The 22,763-nt window shown below is 38.4% G+C and overlaps 1 long non-coding RNA gene across 1 annotated transcript; it reads right to left on the reverse strand.

Annotated features, from left to right (window-relative positions):
• Positions 1-6,963: 6,963 nt before the first annotated feature.
• On the reverse strand, positions 6,964-12,346 carry LOC126409223 (uncharacterized). Its single transcript, XR_007572042.1, has 5 exons — positions 11,527-12,346; positions 11,336-11,400; positions 10,539-10,669; positions 7,582-7,688; positions 6,964-7,421 (listed from the first exon to the last, which is right to left on the reverse strand). It is a non-coding gene; the product is annotated as an uncharacterized LOC126409223 (long non-coding RNA).
• Between the last annotated feature and the right edge of the window lie 10,417 nt (positions 12,347-22,763).

Below are 22,763 nucleotides of genomic sequence, written 5' to 3' on the forward strand. Positions count from 1 at the left end.
AACATATTCATAAATCATAATCCAAAATTTATCAGTCTTGATTCTCATTCTCCTCAGTCTCATAATTAACATTCAAAATATATCAACTTTATTGATTTTCATTCTCCTCACTCCTCAGTTGCATCATCAAGATTAGAAAGAACAACAGGTTCTGTAAGATCCATATTAAGAGCATGCAAATCATGTTCTCCTTCAAGTTTTACGTCAAATGTCTTCTGGATTAACATCCCAATACTTGGATGATCTTGAACTGCAAGTTGCATCAAAATCAAAATATGAAAAGTTAATATTAACTTTAAACAACCAACATAATATACATATGTAATATGTATACATATCAAAGATACAAAAAGAAAGAAATACCTGTAATCATTTGAAGTACGTGAAAGTAAGCGTAGGTTGGAGTGAACATAAACTAAATCTTCTGCTCGCTTACTAGTTAGCTTATTTCTCTTGATGTTGTGAATTTGAGAATAAGTGCTCCAATTTCTTTCACAACATGAAGAGGTTGCAGGTTGAGATAATAACTTCAATGCAAGTTCTTGGAGATTTGGTGTCGATGCTCCAAAACCTAACCACCAATTAACAGGATCTTCTTCATCTCTTGCCATTGCAGCTTATATTGAATAATTTCTTCCACCAGAGAAGGTCGCAAACTCATTATTTATTAACTTCAACCGATGAGAATCAAAATATAGTCTTCCCAAACATATCTCCCTATTTTTTGATATTTCTAGATCTCGATTAGGAGGAACACGACCAGCCTGCCAACCATGTTTGTCCATAATATGTGGGATTTAAGGAGTGTGCCATACAATGGAAAGAGTTATTGCTTTTGTTCCATCTTCTTACTAAAATTCTATGCACATGATCGAAAAACTCAGAATCATCAAGTGCAACATTCTTCTTCTCATGTCTAAAAATGATGTTTTGAATTTTTTCAATCATGTTTTCCCACATATCATAAGCATGGGCCCTTCTTTATCTACTTCTCTCAGCATCTGCCAAATCGGCTCTGTAAACTGCAAAAAATATGTAACTTTATCCCACTATTCATCAGCTAAAATGCATTTTTTTATTTCTTGAGCCTTCACAATGTCATCATTCCGATAAAACTCTCAATCTTTGTCAGTCACCATAAGTGTTAATGCATGTTTCACCTGCTTTATTCTTTTTATCATTACAATAATGGATGCAAAACGAGTCTCTGCTACCTTCAACAATTTCAAATCAGAATGCCTATTAAATATAGCAAAAGCGTTGTTGTGGTTTACAACAAAATTTCTGATGTTTCTGACATCATGCTCAAGCTCCTCAATCCATGAACACAAGAAACCGGCATTTGGATCATCTTTTGATGGGTTGCAAATACTTTTAAGTGCTAGATTTATACTGTGTGCCACACAAGGAGTCTAGAATATGTGACTATACTTGGGATCACTTGCCAAATTCATTCCTGCTCGTTGGCAAACTGGAGCATTATCAATAATAAGTTGCACAACATTATCTTCACCCACTTCTTTGATGACTTCTATAAATAGCCTTTTTAAGTACTCAACATCTTTATACTCCCCAGATGCATCAACACATTTCAAGAAGATTGGTCTATCAAGCGAATAAACAATAAAATTTATCAGTGGCTGCCTTTGTATATCAGTCCACCCGTCAGAAACAATGGATACTCCATATTGTATCCACGAAAATTTCTTCTTCTCTAATAATTTTTCAATGTTTGCCTTCTCTTCTATAAGAATTACTGTTCTTAACTTCTCTGAACTCGGGGATACATAACCACTCAAACTGCAATTAGCCAAACCTGTAACAACATCTTTCCAATAAGGACATCTGGCTACATTAAAAGGAAGTGAACTTGCAAAAAAGAACCTTCTGATCCTTCTATCCATCTCTGCCCTTCCCATATTATTGAATGCTTATGCTAATGTTTTTCTTTTCTTTGAAGGATCTTCACCTCCTTCAGTAGCATAAAGAGGAACAGACACACTTGACTTGGATGAAGATTTCTTCGTCTCAGCTGCATCTTGTTCTTTTTTGAATATCTTAATCTCCTCGTGGTAACTTTTGGGCATGGTCTAATTCCAACACCAGAAATATGCAACAAATGTGCCTTGCAACGTGTATAAGAGCCTGTGAACATCATATCACAAAATTTGCAAGAAAACATTACATTCCCACCACCACCTGGTCCTTTTGATAGTTTCTTCACATAGTGCCAAAGAGGCTGAGATGGATTATCCTTCTCTACTGTAGTGGTATTAACACTACCACTACAGCTTTCTACATTTCCGCTTCCTGTAGGCATCATTTCTTTTCCTTTGTCAACAACCATTACAACTTATGTTTGAAAGCACCTAGCAAAAGAGTTGCAACACAAAATCAATAGAAACGAGGATCATTCCAAATAGACGAATCCTCTCACGAAACGATATATCACAGCAATAACTAGGGAAGGCGCAGAGATGATCACAAAACGATATATCTCAGAACCTGCCGTGACCGGCTCAAGATCATGTTTGAGTGACAGTCGAGTTATTGCTGGTCGTTTTCTGATTAAGAGGTCAAATAAAGGGAACACAAACACAAACAGATATGCAAACACAAACACAAAAACAAACAGTTGGAAAATAGAACACAAAAAACAGACGCAAACGAAACATAAAAAACAGTCTCAAGAATCAAGATCGACGACTGTCGTCGCCGGTATGCTCCGCTGCCGGCAATAACTCGACTGTCATCTCAAGATCGACGACTATCGTTGCCGATCGTCACCGGCGGCGAAGGCAAGGGTGGAAAATGAAAAAAAAAAAAGAAAAATACCCTCACAGTCGCCGATGCCATTCCGCTGCTGTTGTCGCCTTTGTTTCGCTGTTGCCGTTGCCGGAGAGGACCCTGCGTTCGCCGCCCCTGCCTTTGCTGCCGCTGCCATCGCCGGAGAGGAGAAAACCTTAAAACTTAAAACGAAAAAGGGTTTCGAACTTAAGGGTTTTTAACGTTAAATTGGTTTTAAAAGATAAAATCAAATAATCATTAAAATAAAAAAACGGACATATTTGGACTCGGTCAACTTTGACCGTGTCCAAAAATGGACGGATACGGCCTCCGGTGCGTTGACCGTACCCGGTACGGTCAACGCCTCAAATTGGCGTACCGGGTGCGTACTCGTACCGGTACTTGTGTTACAGAGCTGGCCGGACACTGATACTTCATATTTTTTGAAGTGTCCATGTAACATAGGAAGTAACTAAAACATACACAAAATGTTTTAAAAGAAAGTCAATTGACGTTTTATCTCCTGTTAGTTAATAAATGAAGCACTTGATATCGTCTAAGAAGTTGGAAAATTTATGTGTTATATTCTTCCTAAAAATATCAATTTCAAGTTTTCCTGGCGCAAATTCTTATATGTATCATTAACCACAATTATATATAGTCAAAACATCAAAGCGGCACTTAGGACAAGTCTAATGCTTAAGTTTCATGGTAGCTGCATAAATGCAAAGTGTGGAGGCTCCTTTTTTAACAGGTGCACAATAAGTAGGATTTTCTTTGTTCATGTTATCTTTTTCTAGTTCCTTTTCAATTTTTATTTTTGAAGCTCCTTTTGAGTGCTGACTAGGATTTTGAGCCAGGTTAACTAAGCAATGACTTTCATTTTGACTACTTAGACTCTAAAGGAAGTAGTAGAGAATGACTTTCTCCAACAATTTGAATGTTTATTGGTTGTTGACAAACGGTAGGTGTTTTTTCTGAACGTTCCTTTGTGGTTATTATTACTGTCATTAATTGTGGTAATTGGTACTGTAAATATTACGGATTTGTCGATTGTTATGGAGTCAATTACATTTTTTCTCATACTAACCTGAGAGTGCTACAGTGAAGATTAAGATTACTTTTTTTTTACTTCATGATGATTCACTTCTTTTTCTTTTTTCCTACGTCACACGGGTATGGGTACGATAAGGGTACAGGTACGGGTACGTGTACGCAAACACGGCAATTTTCAAAATTTTAGGATACACGGACATGATGAATTTTATATTCTAAAAAATTAAAAAGGATAATAAAATAAAAAAAAACATTAAATTAAGTCTCAGACTCTCGAACAAAACATTGTTCATCACCAATCTCATAAGTCATAAGAAAGAAAGTCTCAAACAAAACAAAGAATGTCAGGTTAGTAAAGTGGTTCGGATCGGGTCTGACCCAAACCCGATCCAAAATGTATCTTGCCGTGTCCAAGTGTCGGTATCCAGGTGTCGGAGTGTCGACACTGGTACGCAGCCCATTTTGCCGTGTCCATGTGACAGCTTTTTTCTAGTCCTTTTTGGTTTTTACCAAAGTTGTGCTATTGGGAAATGGAAGTGGTGCAGAGGGAAAACCAGAAATCAACTAGGAGTAAAAAACAAGTCAAGAATTGAACAGGAAGAAATCTATAAAACGAGTGGAAAATGAAATTAGAAAGGAAAAAACAATAAAAGCAAGAAAAGTAAGCTTCCTCTCCACCAGAAAGCATGGGGGGAAGTCAGGATGGAACCCAGTGGCATAGCCACATTGCCAGGTGACGTGCCCAAACCCCCCTGATCCACTGGAAAATACATTGAAGGGCTGGGTCCACGTAACAGGAACCCACCTAGACCTGGCGTCCTAGCTTCTTTCCCCCCTCCCACCCAAAACAGATTTCTAGCTACAAGTTTCTATTATGGGGAAAGGAAAGAACTAAGCACCTACCTTCTTTCCCCACTCCCACCCAAAACAGATTTCTAGCTACAAATAAGTTTCTATTATGGGGGAAAGGAAAGAACTAAGCACCTACACCTGCCATGCTTCAAAGCATTGTCTTTTGTGCTTCTGGAACATGTTTTCCTGACAAGCTTGTTTCCCTACCTATGCATTTTTTGATAACTATGATTTTCATTCATCTGAAAGTACATTAAAGCTTATTAAAGCATCATGAATCTCAGCCCATTTATGTTAGTTCTGCTCTCTACTGTAGTTCTCACCTTGAATTGAGCAGGTTTTGTTGCTGCCCACACATTGCCCGTGCTCTATGAAAGATATGAGGATCAAGTAGATGGATTTGCTTACAGTGTCTTAGGTAAGCTTCAGGGCCATTACAAGAAGTTGGACTCGGGTCTCCTCAGTAAAATCCCCAAAGGGAAACCTTAAGCCAAAGAAATTTGACTGAAGATCATGATTACCGGTATACTTGATTCTTGCTCTGGAGGAGCCCTGATGCTGTCTTTCTGGCGGCGAGAATGCTTAGTCAAAAATGCATTGTCTTGAACAGGAATGAAGATCTTGTATCTGATAGAAATCTTAACTTGCACACAAATCAACTACCTGTCCTGTCCTGCTGCCCATGTGTCAGGGCTGGACCTATTAAAATTTGGTGCAATCTAGATTCTCTAAATAGAGCATCAATTTATGTATTATCCTAGTTTTGAATGATATCTAAACAAGATACGCCTGTTGTGGCGTGGGTTGTGCACAAGTTTTTAGAGTGCTTATTCAGATCCAGTAAATCCGTTGGACCTGGTTTGACTCATATAAGTTGGTAACTACTAAACCGGTAGCATCACAGGTGGTGAAAGGGAGTATCAGGCAGATCCTGCATCAAGTTTTAACTGTTTCATTTTGTTGCCCGAGCTTTTATATGTTGTTACCCTTTTAGAGCTAAGTGGTCATCTCGTCATTAAGAAAAAGTTCTAACGGATATAATTTTTTTTTTTATGACAAATGTGTTAATTTGAAAGACGCTTGTTAGGGCTCGCGTTCGGACCCAGCAGGAAACAATAAGTCTGGATTTTTTTTTTTGGATGTAAACCATTTGATGTGTTTATTGTTGAGTAGAGTCTACGCAGTTTTTTTAAAGATGTGAAAAATCAATGGCATGGATTACGGCCTTCACTCCCGCTTTCGTTTCCTTGCCAGCCTCAATTCCCAGCTGATACCAAGTAATCTTTCTAAATTTCTTGCCCTTTTCTGCCGCAACGGAGATTTTGAAGTGTTTAATTTAAGCCTCGTTTTTGTTTCACAGTTTGGGGGGGGGGGGGGGGGGAACCTTTCTGAAATGATACTATTTTAGCAAGCTTAACAGACAACATAATTACATAAATAAGAAAATAAGTGGGACAAGTTCTGTAAATAATAATATTTATGTTAGCTGCCATTTTGATGGCAAAGCCTTGCTTGCGAGTGTAGAAATAGACTTGACATCCAAAAACTTAGGAAGTCAGGTCCACGTCCACTAGATGGATTCGTCCCCCTAGGTTAGCAAGATTTCCCAATTGCTGCTAGTTCCACCATCAATCACTGGTAACATGAAAAGTAAATCACAACAGGGTGTCAGCCGAAGTTGAGTGCAGACGATAGTTCACGGTTTATGTGTCAAACGTACAAGTGATTAACCCTTAATTCGTTCGTAAAGTAAAACCTTATATCTTTAGCATCTGTTTTACCCAACTAGGTTGTGTTTGATAACTATGGATCTTAGAAGTAGGGTAGCCTTTTGGATGTGAGACCTGAGGTTTTAAAAGTCCATATGTTAGATTCCCTCCCTCAGCCTTCTCTCTCGCCTCTCCTCTCTACCTTTATTTGTAGATTTGAAATCCATACCTGACGTCAGGCCACTTAAATTAAACGACTCTTGCACAGAGTCTTAAGAGCTCATTTGATTGCCTGTTCCAAGGACAGAAGGAACAAGACATCCTGTTCTACATACTATTGTCCTATCTCAGTGGCCTGTGGTGTGAACCGTATGCTAGAGAAGATGACTGTTCTATCCGTCATTTGCTTTAAGAAAAATGCAATAAAATGGAGTCATAACTTGTTGGCAAACATAGCTAAAGATCAAGAATGAAAAGGTAAACTAGCTGCTGTGAATCAAATTAGGAACACAAAGGAAAAATCTCCTGCAAAACGGCTGAGTGTCATATGTTTGAAGATTTTACATCTAGTTGCTTGAATTAGACAAAAAACAGTTGAAAAGTGAAAAAGAAAGTTACAAGCTTCTGCAAGAAAGAATTTGAGCAACACAGAATAGAAATACAAAAAATTCCTGAACACATACTATATAGTAGGAGCCTGAATGTATTCTGCTATTGGGGAAAAAAGAAACGAACACCGAAAACCATAATCCATGATCACCCTGCAATTTGAAGGAATTTCTGCAGTAATGTGCAGAAAAGTAGGGAAACAGAGGAAAAAAACGTGCAATGTGCATAAAAACGCCAAATCAGACGAACACTAGTATGCCAAAAGCTTATTAAGAAGCCAGCAATCGAGAGAGAGAGAGAGGGAAGGAGGGAGTTCACCTGAGCCGAATATGTCAAAGATCGCCTAAGCTGAGAGATGCTCGCCAGGAGTGTGATGTTAGAGATGCGTTGAAGCATGGGAGCTGGAGACTGAAAAAAGGAAACAGGCTTCAGAGCATGGAGCCAAAGAGTGAACTAATTGATGGGGAGAGAAAGACACAGAAGTGAGCGGCCTATTACAACGTGGAAAGATATATATATATATATATATATATAGAAAGAGAGAGAGAGAGAGAGAGAATTGGCATACGTTTAAGGCTTCACAGAATGCATCTGATCATTTTAGGTTCATTGTACATTGCAATGTGAAGGCAGCTGTCACCTCCCTCCATGGTGCCAACGACGCTTCGCCTGGCACTGGAGACTAGGGATGTCAGCGGATCGGATATACCTTTTACCATATCTGATTTTTCAGATATTCATATATTCGGATTTGGACTTGGATTCAAATTTAAATGAAAAAAATTTATACCATATCCAAATCCGACTTTAAAATCTACATCTGAATCAAATCTGAATCTGATTTTTAAGTTATATTTGAATCCGATCTGAATGCAACTTTTAAGTTACATTCGAATCTGACTTTTAAGTTATATTTCAATCCATCCGAATCTGATTTATGACTTTTAAGTCATAAGTAAATCTGATCCAAATCCAATTTATGTACGAAAAATATATAGTAAACACCAAATGAACTATGAAACTCAATCTTAACATCACACTAGCTCAAACTTAACTAGTGATAATTGTCAAGCTTATTAAGAGAGAAAGAGAGAGCAAGGGTGTGCATATATATATATATATATATATATATATATATATAATTGTACTGGCTGTTGTTTATTGATGCAACAAGAGACTATAGGAGTCATCCTTAACAACTTCAATAAAAAAAAAATCATCTAGTACAAACTTGCAAATTTTTTTTTGCAATGCCTTCGTTTGCCACAATAGATATGATCTTTCTATTTGGATATATACTTCAACCATGTTGACATTATATTAAGGTCCTGCATTATGCAAATAAAAATTTTAATTAAATAAACATTTTAGACATAAATAACTGTAGGTTCTAATTGATGTAAGAAAATAGATAAGTACAAAAGAATATATACCTCTAAAGTATGATTCAGTTTCAATGTATACATATGCAAAATGGTGCTTCTTTTTTAGGTAAAGGTGTAGACAAATCAGAATCATCTAACAAAAAAATAAAATAATCAACACAAAAATATATTTAAAATCATTAATAATAAGTAAATTACCTTCATCTTGATCTCACAATCAATCTTGTGCACAAATCAAAGCTTCCATGGTCTTTGTACATAATCTAATTCTATATAAATCAAGAATAAGTCCACTTGTGCTAAATGTTGATTCTGATGCAACAGTTGATATAGGAATAGCTAAAATATCACATACCATTTTAAATAACACAAGGTATTTAGGTGCATTGATCTTCCACCATGTCAAAATATTAATTGGATTGTTTTTTGGATAAATGAGCTCTTTGTGATGGGTTTTCAAGAAAATCATCTAGTGCACTTGTACTAGGCTTCTTATTAGAAGAAAATTCAATTAAAGAAGTAAAACTAGATGCATCACTATTCTTCTCAACATCAACAATATAACTAGTACCAGTAGATAGTGTCTTCAATGCATAAGTAGTTTTATATTCATCATAAAGATCACAAAGGTAGTTTTTAATTGCAGAGACATATTCATATGATTCATTTTATAAAATTGTCTATAATAAAACTCAATTACTTTGATCTTATAATGAGGATAAAAAACCACTGCAACTGCTAAAATTAAATTGCGCATATCCCAATACTGGTTAAACTTTGTTTTCATCCTCATTGCCATATTGGAAAGGCAAAATCTAAACTTGAACACATTTTTTCAATTTCCATCTTTATCTCACAAAACTCTTTAAAGAAGATATTAGAAGTTGGATACTTGACTATATAAATGACATTAATAGCATCATAAAATATTTTTAAACTGCTATAAATAATAGTAGCCTTCTTCCATTCGTCCTTAGTCGGTGTCAAATGATAGTGGCAATCAAGTTTTTGAAAACGACCAAAAACTTCTTTATATTGTAAAGCTACATCAAGCATAAGAAACATTGAGTTCCATCTAGTTGAAACATCAAGTCATAGTATTTTTTCCACAAGTAACCTTGACATGATGCACTGCTCAATCAAAAATTTCACATAGAGCTTTGATATATTTTATACTTTTTTTGATCTTATCAATCACATCACTTATTTCTTTGACACCATCTTGCACAACCAAATTAAGAATACGAGCAACATATCTAACTTGAAAAATTTTTCCATCACAAACAAGTGCATCATTTTCAAGAGGTCGCTCTATCAATTTTGTAGTCATGATATCATTTGTAAAATAATTTTCTAATGTAATTGAAAATAACTTGCAATAATTGAAAATAACTTGCGATCAATGTTCCATTTTAGTAAACAATGTTTGATGACTGACAAGTTTTTCTCCTATATGAGGTGTTTCAACCAGAACAAAATTGAGAACTTTCTTTTTATTTCTCAACTATTATCAATATAATGTGCAGTCAAACATAAATAATCACGTTTCTGACAACACGAAGTCCACATGTCAGATGTGAGACTAATCCTCCCATTAATCTTCTTCAAAATATTATGTAATTTTGTCATTTCATCTTCATAATCTGATATGATAGTGTTACATGACAATAACTTGAACTGTAGTTGTAATCATTTAATAAACTTCTGAAAGGTTGAATGACTAACTATACAAAATGGATATTCATGAAGAATAATCATATTGGTTAAATCAAGTCACATCTTATCTGAATCAAACTTGAAAGTACCAACAGTACATTTTCCATTATTAGTCTTTCCATCAATAGCAATACATTGTTAGCCTAATTCTAAGTTAAGTCCTTTATGACATATATTTAAATTATTCTTTAAACGTGTGATGCTCATCTTATTATTGCAATCCATAACCAAAAACTTGGAGCCATCGGCAACCAAGAAGATAGTATTGCCTCTAACGAAGAGCTCATGAGGATCAACTACATGGAAGATATCAAACATAACGATCACTTAAGCACAATGAGTAAAAAACAACACTCACTATTTGCCTTTATTTTCAAAAGAATTAAAAAGCAAAGGCTTCTCTTTTAGTGTCAATGGTACCTACCCACTAACAACTGCAGCAGTAGCCGAGAGATAACTTCCTGGAGGCTCAAATGGTTCAAGATTCAAATGAAATATGCAACCACTTATGTTTATGTACGTGTGTGGCTTATTATAAGCTACCATTTATCCGTCCTATAAAAAAAAAAAAACTTGAAGTTAAAAAAACATTTAACATTTAAAGAGGGGAAACTAACATTGTGTTTATCAATCAAAACAGAAATGTGCAGTAATAATTTAATCCACAGTTGTCTTTTTTTTTCATAAAGAAACATGGCAGGCCACTCTCATGCATGTTAGATATCATGGAGCTTATCATGTGAATGCCAGCATGTCACCATATATTGCAAGTTTTTTTGGCCAGTTAAAATCAATTTTAAGTTTTTTCTAATTGTCTGGACATGATATTTGGATCTCCCAGCTTTTGGATGCTGTAGAGAAACATTTCTCCACACATTCAAGCTTCAGATAGTTGTGTTGTCTAATCACTTGAATATTCCTCAAATACAAGTTTATGGTCCTCCCCCATATGTCAAAAATCCTTGCTCTTTCTATTCTACCTTTTTCAATTACCAACAGTGAAGGCTTTGAATCATAAAAATCCAACTTTCACATATATATAAACGTATAGATTTATATACGGCATACAGTATAGGCATGAGATCAAGCAACGTTGACAATCATTAATTAACAGAAACTTAAATATCAACAACCATGGTTACCCACTCAAAGAATGATAACATAGGGCAGCAAATCAAAAGAGTATGTCACAAACTAGATAAAGCAAAATCACTTGCGGACCTTCGCTATTGGTACAACTTCAATGCAGCTGCAAGTCTGGAACCTCCTTATGAGGAGTAGTATAACTGCAAAACAATATAATAAACCAGATTATATTTGAGAATTCAAAAGATCTATTAGAGGAGAATGATGAGACCTACAATGTCACTAAAACCGTGATTTAGTTAAAGTTTAAAACAGTAAAAACTAACTTTCAGATAGGCGAACAAGAATCTCATGATTCCGGCCAACACTGACCACCACTCCGGTCGAGCTCGGGTCAGTTGGAAGCGCAACACCCGGGTATGTGACCTGAGCAATTTCTCGGCAAACGGTCGCTGGTGGTAACAATGCTGTGCAGATGAACAATGGCGGCAGAGGTCTGCAGAACAAGCGAAGGGTGCCTCAAGAACAGCAGATAGGTGGACGGGAGTCTCGTGATTTCGGCCGACGCCGACCACTACTCCAGTCGAGCTTGGGTCGGTTGGAAGTGCAACACCCCGGGGATGTGACCTGAGCAATTTCTCAGCGAATGGTCGCTGGTGGTAACAACGTCGTGCAGATGAACAACAGTGGCAGAGGTCTGCAGAACAAGGGAAGGGCACCTCAAGAACAGCTGATAGGCGAACGTGAATCTCGTGATTCTGGCCGACACCGACCACCACTCCGGTCAAGCTCGGGTCGGTTGGAAATGCAACACCCTAGGGATGTGACCTGAGCAATTTCTTGGCAAATGGTCACCAGTGGTAACAACGCCGTGCAGATGAACAATGGCGGCAGAGGTCTGCAGAACAGGAGAAGGGCATCATGGGGACAACAGAACGACCACTGGTGTTTGGTTGATTCCGGACGGCTTAGACCTCGGTTCCAATCGAGCTTGGGTCCGTTGGAACGACAACACACCGGAGATACTGGCTAAGCAATATCACAGCAAATGGTCGCCGATGGCGACAACATCAAGCCAAAGAACAGCTACTGGAACCTTTCTTCTTCACGCGTGCAGGGAATGGACACCATGGAGGTTCTTTTGTGTTCTTCTTCTTTTTTGTTGTAAACAGGCAATAATCTTCAAGAAATTGCATGGAACAGCCAATAGCCAATAGCAAGAATTTTTTTTTTAAAAGCAAAAAAAATCGGCAGGAAGCTTTCATTTTTATTTTAAATCAGATCTTATACAACTTGACCTAAGCGCAACTCCAATTGGACATAAAAGGAAATTTCAATTTCATGTCCGACCTATAGATAGTTGACAAATCGAGTCATTATTTAATTTTGTCTTACAAATTTATATCTTAATAGTAGTACTTTCAAAACAATTGGTAAGTTTATCGTATATAAAGAGCGGAAACAAGTCTATTTTTTAATGTTTTAATTTTATAATAGACTATTTTCTAAGTTTTATAATAAACTCATTGAATAAAACTTGGGTTTAATTCTTGATTCAGAAGTTGTATATTATTTGTCACATACTTTTTCCTGATCAATTCTTTTTAAAAAAAAAAATACTTATATAAAGCCTACCTTTCGTTTCACAATATGGTTGTCTTGGAGGATAACCATAATCTTTTTCTTCTATAAATACTTTGATAAAAGTTGGAGTATTACTTTCTACATGTGATTTCATATAGTTTTGTACTGAAATGATTATTAAGGAATTAACTTATCATCTTGTGACATCGTATTCATCTTTTTGAGAGTTTTAAAATATTATTTTTTATATCCAAATAAATTTCTTAGTTCGTATTCATTTGTTTTGATCTTTTTAAGTGATATTTTAATTTTACAAGTTGTAAATATTGTCGAGTTTTATTCCTAACTCCTTTGGATAAATAATTTTATTTTGGTATTTTAAATTTTCATATTTTCTTTTTATGAACAAATATTTATTACTTAATTTAACATTGAGATGTTTTATCTCTTAGCTTATCAATTTTCTCAATAAGTTCTTCATACTCATTATTTGTTTATTTGATTTCTATGTCTTTAAGTCGTTTAAGGATGTGTTATATTATTTTCACATACATTCTTTGACCAATTCTTTTTTTTTTAATATTTATCTAAAACAGCTAGTTTATCAACTAAATAAAATTTTTATGAAGTTGCATGTTTGAGCAAATGATATGTTTGAATAATTAGACAAGTAGTTTTCTCAACAAACAAGTTTATCATATGGTTTTCATACTTTTTCTAAAGTTTTTCATATGTTTGTGTATTTTTTCCACAAGTTATTCATATGACTTTCATACTTTTTCCATACTAATTATGCATATTGGACTAAAGGCAAGGGGAACATACGGGAGCACATTATGAAAATGTCTCATCTTGCTTCAAAATTACAGGCACTAGGTTTGAAGTTACATGAAGACTTCATAGTGCATATGGTTCTCCTTTCTCTTCCACCATAGTTTGGACAGTTTAAAGTTAGTTATAAAAGAGAAGTGAACTCTTAATGAGTTCATTTCGCATTGCGTGGAAAGATAAGAGAATGAAGCATGATAGAATGAAAAGTGCTCACTTGGCTACTACACCTAAAAGTAAGAAAATAAAAACTATTAAAGAAGTTGCGGCTGACCAGTCATCTATTAAGAAACAGAAGAAGCATAAGGAAGGTAAATCAGGCTGCTTCTTTTGCAAAGATGAATGTCATATGAAGAAGGATTGTACTAAGTATCATGCATGGCGTAAAAAGAAAGGTACGATTCTCACTTTGGTTTTGTTTTGAGGTTAATTTAATTTCAGTACCAAAACACACTTGATAGGTAGATTCGGTTGCTACTACTCACATAAGTGTTTCTGTGCAGGGCTGCCTAAATTGTCGGACGCCAAATGATGTTGAAAGATTCATCTAAGTGGGCAATGACAAGAAGGCGAAGGTTGAAGCCATAGCAGATTTTTTGTTATTGTTAAAGACTGGCTGTTATTTGAATTTGACAGAAACTTATGTAGTGTCGTCTTTTAGACGAAATTTGATTTTTATTTCTTTACTGGATAAATTTGTTTATTATTGTTCACTTGAAAGAAGTAAATTTAAGTTGTTTCTGCACTCCAATTTGATAGTCACTGGTTCCTTATCTGGTAGTGATAACCTTTATTTGCTTGATACGGTTGCTTCATATCATGAAACATTGCATGTTACGTCTAGTGGTACTAAAAGAAAATTAGCCAATGAGAATTCTGCTATGTTGTGGCATAAGCGCTTAGGATATATCTCTGAAAAGAGAATAAAAAGGCTTATGTCAAATGGAATTCTTGAGTCCCTTGTTTTTTGTAGACTTTAATGTTTGCATTGAATGTATAAAGGGAAAACGAACAAACATTAAGGGTTATAAGTTTTATAATTCATCCAGTAAGTCTTTATTTGAAACGGGAAATGCTCATTTCTTTGAGGATATTGAGTTTGAGGGAGGTGATGAAGTTAAACATATTGAGACGTGAGTCTACTCATACAGATGTTGAAAGCAATAGTCAGGTCTTTGTTCTTACCATTGTTCCATCAACATGTTCAGAAGAAGACAATAATGTCAGTCTCCCTACTGAATAACAAACTCAACAACCTCAAGAAAATCAAGTAGAGGTGCCACTAAGGAAATCCATGTATAAGTTAAAGTAAGCTTCCCGTCAGCGGTATTACAAATTTTATTAAGTTATAGTTTCATTTGGTTTCGAAACTAATATGGTTGATGAATGTGTATACTAAAAGTTCAGTGGAGGTAAATTTATCTTTCTGGTTTTATATGTCAATGATATATTACTGGCAAGTAATGATGTGGGTATATTGCATGAAACTAAGAAATTTTGTCAACAAAGTTTGACATGAAGGATCTTGGTGATGCAACTTTTGTATTGGGGATCCAGATATTTCGAGATCATTCTCGGGGTGTTCTTGGATCAACACAAAAGGCCTACATTTATAAGGTGCTTCAGTGATATGGCATGAAGAATTGTAAATTAGGAGATACTCCAGTTGCTAGAGGAGACAAGTTTAGTCTCAAACAGTGCCCTAAAAGTAAAATCGAATCTAAGGAAATGGAAAAGATTCCCTATTCATCTGTTGTGGGAAGTCTTATGTATGCTCAGGTTTGTACTCGTCCAGATATTGCACTTATCATTGAAATGTTAGAAAGATACTTAAGTAATCCTGATATGGATTATTGGAAAGCAGCCAAAAAGGTATTGATGTACTTACAAAGAACAAAAAATTTTATGCATACATACAGGAAGTCAGATCAGTTAGAGATCATTGGGTATTCAGATTCTGACTTTGTTGGGTGCCAATAAAGTAACATAGCATGTTACGAGGCATCCAATCATGCTTTATGGTTACAGAATTTTGTTGCGGGGCTGCACATTATGAATGGTGTAGAAAGACTACTAAGGTTATTGTGTGACAATAATTCAGCAGTCATGTACTCTAATAACAACCAAAGTTTGCCAAAGTCGAAGCACATCGATATTAAGTTTTTGGATTAAAGAGAGGATACAGAATGGTCATGTGTCTTTAGAGCATATTGGGACAAACTCTATGATTGCGGATCCGCTTACCAAGGGTTTAACACCTAAGGTCTTTCATGAACATGTTGTTTATATGAGGGTGTTACCTTTGAATGATGTGCTAGTTTAGTAGGAGTTTGTATTTTGTTTGCTCTGATGTATAGACACATATTTAGCTTTCTGCATAACAAAGTTTAAGTTCTTTAGTTTCATTATATGTTTATGTGCTTTTGATCTCCATAAGGTTTTAAAGTTGGACCAGTTGAGAATAGACATGTTGTAATCACATTATATGTAATTCTCATGTTATACATCTATATCAGATTTATGTCATTGATTGTGTTAACATTTGTGATCATTGAAGGTCTAGCTAATTTTAATATAGCAAAAGCCGCTTTGGTTCTGCGTTGATATGATCAGTAATGTCTGAATGTAAGAAGACATAGTTGGCCCAAGTGGGAGATTGAAAGGATCATTTGGTGGGTCGGCATATGTCTATGAGGAATTTCAGACATTATGGTTGTCTTAATGTAAATATCCGCTTAAGTAATTGCATTTTTGGATATTACATCATTTTATATTGTATGGGGTAATTTTGTAATGTATAGATACCTGCACACAATTACAGACTCTTTGATGAGTTGAATCTGTAATTGCCCATAATATAAAATGGTAGTGGTCCCTGGGGTCGTGCAATGGTTGGTAGAAATGTTGGCTTCTAAGGTTGTCTCTTCCCCATCTGAGAGTGACTGCAAGTGCACCGCAAAGACCCTGGAAGATCCTACTGCAATCCGATCGTCCATTTGTTCAGATGGATTCAGGTATGCTTCCGCTACAGTTAAGATTTTGTTTCAATGATTTAGCATGAACATGATCTTGTTTAGGACATATTGTTTTTGTATATGCATGAGAGAAATCTCCCATCACTAGTAGCCATGTAAATGGTCAACTTTGACAAGGTAATTATATCTAGAGAAAATACTTGAACATTATGTTGCATAATGAGAGGCACATCTTTTATCTGTTGTCTATGAAATCCAAAATGTTGTACTTTGTAGAAATACGAACAAGAAGAAGACGAAGAGAAACAATGATCACGATGTAACGTGGAAAACCCTCAACACGAGGGAGAAAAAACCACGAATGAGGAGGAGTTGGTGCCCACTAGCAGCCAGACTCTCTCTCTCTTAAGATTATCATTAACACTTAAGGATTATGGTTACATGACTTAAGTAGAGCCCAAAACGGGCTACAAGGCGGGTCGGGTATGGATCCGGACCCGAAACCCACAATCTATCAACACTCCCCCTCAAGTTGGGCATACATATCAAACATGCCCAACTTGGATACATTCCTCTCAAATGAAGCTGAAGGAAGAGCTTTCGTCAGAACATCAGCAGTTTGGTCTTCAGACTTCATGTAAGGTAAGATCAACTCTTTCGCATCAATCCTTTCCCGAATGAAGTGACGATCAATTTCAACATGTTTTGTTCTGTCGTGAAGAACAGGATTATTGGCTAAGTTGATTGCAGACTTGTTATCACAATACATCTTCATAGGTCCTTCAATCTCTATTCCAATGTCAGTCAACAATATCTTCAACCATAATAACTGCCCTATATTCTGCCTCTGCACTGGATCTAGAGCAAACATCCTGTCTCTTGCTCCTCCATACAACAAGGTTTCCTCCCAAGTAGACACAGTACCCTGTAGTGAATCGTCTGGTATCACCACAATCTGCCCAATCCGCATCAGAATAGCCCTCGATTTCCACAGTCTCTTGTTTCACATACAGGAGTCCCTTACCAGGATTTTTCTTCAGGTAGCATAGCACTCTGTCCACAGCCTTCAGATGTGCATCGATTGGCGCATGCATGAATTGGCTCAAAACATTCACCGCAAAGGTGATATCAGGTCTCGTGAGGGTAAGATAAATTAGCTTCCCAACCAAACGTTGATATCTTCCCTTGTCTTCTTCACAGAGAGGCTCTCCATCTCTAAGACTCAACTTGTGCCCAGTGTCAAAAGGGGTAGGAGTAGGTCTACATCCCAATTTACCAGTTTCTTCCAGCAGATCTAATGTATATTTCCTTTGGTTTAGTACAAGACCAGTACTAGACCTAGCAACCTCCATACCAAGAAAATACCTTAGTTTGCCAAGATCTTTGAGGTCGAATTCTGTAGCCAGTAACCCTTTTAGCTTGATAATCTCATCCTCATCATCTCCAGTAACAATCATGTCATCTACGTAGACGAGCAGGAGAGTAACCTTGCTCTCCTTCTTCTTCACAAACAGAGTGTGATCTCCATTTCCTTGTTTGTATCCATGACGTATCATCACTCTTCTCAGTCGTTCAAACCACGCTCTGGGCGATTGCTTAAGGCCATACAATGTCTTTTTCAGCTTACAACACATTTCTGGTTCTTCATATCCTGGAGGCATATGCATATATACTTCTTTTTCGAGGTCACCATTGAGGAATGCATTTTTAACATCCAGTTGATACATCTTTCACTCCTTCATCACAGCTAGGGATATAACCACCCTCACAGTCTTCATTTTCGCAACAGGAGCAAAGGTTTTCAAGTAATCAATTCCATATTTCTGGCTAAACCCCTTGGCCACAAGTCGAGCTTTATATCTTTCAACACTCCCATCTGGTTTGTACTTGATGGTATACACCCATTTGGATCCAACTAGGTGAGCGGCTTCAGGAATCTTCACCACTTCCCATGTCAAGTTTCTTCTTAGGGCATCTATTTCTTCTTTCATTGCATCAACCCACTTGGAGTCACTTTGAGCTTCAGCGACAGTCCTGGGAATCACAGCCAAAGAAAGAGTAGAAACAAAGCACTTGTAATCTTTCCCAAGTCTGGAATAAGAAACAAAATTACCAATGGGGTGTTGAGTACATGACCTGATACCCTTTCTCAGGGCAATGGAAAGATCGTCATTCTTCTTTTCAACCTCATCATGGGTCTCCACGGTCTCCTCGGTAGGACTTGGTTCATCCAGGAAAGGAGTGGCATTGGGATTGGAAGTAGATCTAGCATCACAAGTCATCACCTCTGTCCAAGTACCTCGTCTAGAGTAGAACTGTCCAAACAACTGAGGGCCTTCCTTCTCAATGCTATTGTCACCTCTTTCCTCCTTCTCAGGCACATCAACAGTATTAAGTGATTCTGCTTTCTTGTAGTCCAAAAAATCTATAAACTGAAGTTCCTGTCTCTGAGAATACTCTTCCCTGCCCACAGACTGCTCCCCCTGAAGAGGATTCGCACCAAAGTAAGAGGCATGTTCCAAGAAGGTAACATCCCTCGTAACATAAGCTCGACCAGTAATAGGATCAATACATTTGTATCATTTTTGCGTAGGGGAGTATCCAACAAAGACACCTTTGATAGACCTAGGATCAAGTTTCTTGACATTTGGACTGTGATCATGGATAAAACATACACAACCAAAAACACGAGGAGGATGAGGAAATGGTGGACGACTGCCAGGAAGCAACGAGTGGGGAGTCCTACCATTCAAAACACGACTGGGCATGCGGTTAATAAGATAGGCACTAGTAAGAACTGCATCACCCCAATAGTGTTTAGGAAGATTTCTCTGAAACAAAAGAGCCCTGGTGACATTAAGAAGTTGACGATTTTTCCTTTCAGCTACCCCATTTTGAGGGGGGGTGTAACTACAGGATGTCTCGTGAACAATCCCCCGTTGTCTAAGAAACTCCTCAACAGGCCGACACATGTACTCACGGGCATTATCGGACCTGAAAGTTTTAACATTCGCACCATACTGGGTATGCACAAGAAGAATAAATGTCTCGATGATTCGAGGAACCTCGCTGCGGTCTTTTAACAAGTATATAAATGTAGCACGAGAGAAATCATCAATGAAAGTGATAAAATACTGGAAACCTTGACGGGTATGAATGCCCGAAGGTCCCCATACATCAGAGTGAATCAGGAAAAAAGCTTCATTAGCACAACTAGAAGAAAGAGGGTACGAAGCCCTCGCATGTTTGGCAAACTGACAAACATCACAAGAAATGGAAGACACATCAAAGGAGGAACACAAGTCTGGAAACAAATGTTTCAAAATCCCAAAAGGTAAATGCCCAAAACATTCATGCCAGTACATAAAAGACTGAAGACAATCTTCTCTTCTCTTATCTGTCTTGCGGATCGCTGTCAACAGAGCAGTAGCCACACGTATGGGAAGACGATATAATCCATCAGAAGCTAAACCAATCCCAATCCTCTTCCCTGTCACCAAGTCCTGCAAAACACAACGATCGGCAGAGAATATAAGTTCACAATTCAATTCTTTAGTAAGTCTACTGACTGATAAGAGATTTAAAGGAAACTGGGGAACATGTAAAGCGCCCTGCACATGAAATTTGTCCAACAAGGACAGAGTGCCTTCGCCTGCCACACAGGTAGAGGAACCATCTGCAAGAGAAACACGTTCCCTTCCCGAGGACAACTTATACTCATGAAACAATTTTGGATTACCTGTCATGTGATGAGTAGCACCACTATCGACAATCCATTCCCCCACAGAAGAGTTACCTTGATTGCCAATAACTGCAAGAGCATGATTAGCTGTAGTTCCCTCTGAGGTCTCAGTCTTGTTGACATCGAGCCTGCCCAAATAAGCCCTTAGTTCACGAAGCTGGTCAGCAGAAATGGAGACTTTTTCTCCACTAGAGGCTTGCACCTCAGACACAGGCGTTCTCCCAGTCAAAGATCTCCCTATGTTCCCCTTCTTTTCTGGATGAAGATCCCAGCAATAATCCACAGTATGACCTGTCTTCTTGCAGTGAGTGCACCGGCGAAGAGACCTAGATGGGCCGCCAGGACCACGACTCACGAGAGCAGATCTCTCGTTATAGGGCACAAGTTCCCTCTTCCCTTCTTTTGTAACAAGCCTTCTCTGTTCTTCCGCTTCAACACAGGAGTACACATCTTCAATACTGGACACCTCCCCTGAATTCAAAATCTGGCTTCGAACACCTTCAAACTCATCATTTAAACCTGCTAAAAATAGGAACACCTTGTTTTCCCATTCATGAGCAACATAGAGCGCCTGATCATGGGGACAATGCCAAGGAATATCAGAATGATAGTCAAGCTCTTCCCACTTGGCTTTCAAAGCCCCATAGTACTCTGCAACAGACGAGGTCCCTTGTCGAATGCCATAGACTGTCTTCATTACTTGGTAAGTACGAATTGCGGTCTTCTTTTGGCCATACATTTGCTCGAGGACCACCCACATGTCTCTAGCAGTCTTCTTCCGAAGGATAAGGGGCTGAATATCGGCGGAAACGAAATTGACAATCCAAGTTTTCACTTGATTATCCTCAAGAAACCAAGTATGCCACACATCACTTGTTCTTGCTGGTTCGGGGTTGCTCCCATCAATATAGGCCATGCGACCACGGCCAGCAATCCCCATGGTCATAGCAGGCGACCACGAGAAATAATTATCCTTGGTGAGGCGAAGAGTGATGACCTGCATGGGAACATTCTCAGTTCTAAAAGCCCCTATTTCAGTGGGATTGGTGTTGACGGTTGACGAGGAAGAGGCTGCCATAATCACAGACCAGTCTAGCTACGGGTGAAGCCCAGTAGGCAGCAAGGGCAGCAGGGAGCAACAGCACAATACAACACCAAAAAAGGCAGAGAGCAGGCAACGGACAAAACGGAGAACGCCTAAACCTCACCGGCAGAAGAGACAGCAACAGAGAGGCAGCGCCGGAGGAAAAACGAAGCAGAACGGCGCGGCGCTGGGCGGAAACAGACCGCCGGAACCAGGCAGAGCGGCGCACCGGCGGAAGCAGACCGCCGGAAAAAGACACGGCGGTGGGCGATGCGTCGGATGACAGAGAGGAACGCCGCTGGACAGAGCGTCGCTGGGCAGGCCAACGTTGGGCGGAAGCGACTGAACAGGAACGACGCTGATCAGGGCGTCGCTGGGCCGGTCGTCGCTAGGCGGAGACGGCGGAATCCTGAGCGGCGCTGATCAGGGCGGCGCTGGGCGGAGACGGCGGCGGGGCGACAGACGAAGCTCAGGCGTCGGGCACGGACGTCGGGCACGGGCGTCGGGCGTCGGGCAAGGGCGTCGGGCAAAGCTCGGGCACAAGCGTCGGGCACGGGCGATGAACAGTGCCGGGCGAGACGATGAACAGTGCCGGGCGAGTCAATGAACAGTGTCGGGCGAATCCTCCTCCAACACGGGCAAAAGACAAACCAGAAACGCCGGAACTTCACGGCTCTGATACCATGTAGAAATACGAACAAGAAGAAGACGAAGAGAAACAATGATCACGATGTAACGTGGAAAACCCTCAACACGAGGGAGAAAAAACCACGAATGAGGAGGAGTTGGTGCCCACTAGCAGCCAGACTCTCTCTCTTAAGATTATCATTAACACTTAAGGATTAGGGTTACATGACTTAAGTAGAGCCCAAAACGGGCTACAAGGCGGGTCGGGTATGGATCCAGACCCGAAACCCACAATCTATCAACATACTTCATTATGTAGTTTTTCCTGATAATTTATCTTTTATATTGTTTCTGCGCTTTTAACCTGTTTGGTATTTGAAAGAAGCAATGCTGATGCAGCCGTAAAAGTGGCTGATATCATGTCTGCTGATTTGGTTCACAAAGTGATACCAGCATGTGTACCACCAGTGTACCCTCCAAGATTTGGTCATGGTTGGGTTTGTATTCCCCTGATGCCATCTTCTGGGAGGGCCAGCCTTGACAGCAAATCCCGATCCATTGCTTCTGCAGAAGGAAACGCTTCAATTATTTCTGCCTATTCTTGTTCTTGTCTATGCTATTGTCATTTAAGTACATTTTTTCAATTTATTGCAGGTTAACAACTTTAAATCGATGGATACAGATGCAATCAAATCTCCATAGAGTGTCTGACTCCGCTGCCAC

Source organism: Nymphaea colorata, chromosome 14 (genome assembly GCF_008831285.2).
Source record: "Nymphaea colorata isolate Beijing-Zhang1983 chromosome 14, ASM883128v2, whole genome shotgun sequence".
Taxonomy (NCBI): Eukaryota; Viridiplantae; Streptophyta; class Magnoliopsida; order Nymphaeales; family Nymphaeaceae; genus Nymphaea; species Nymphaea colorata.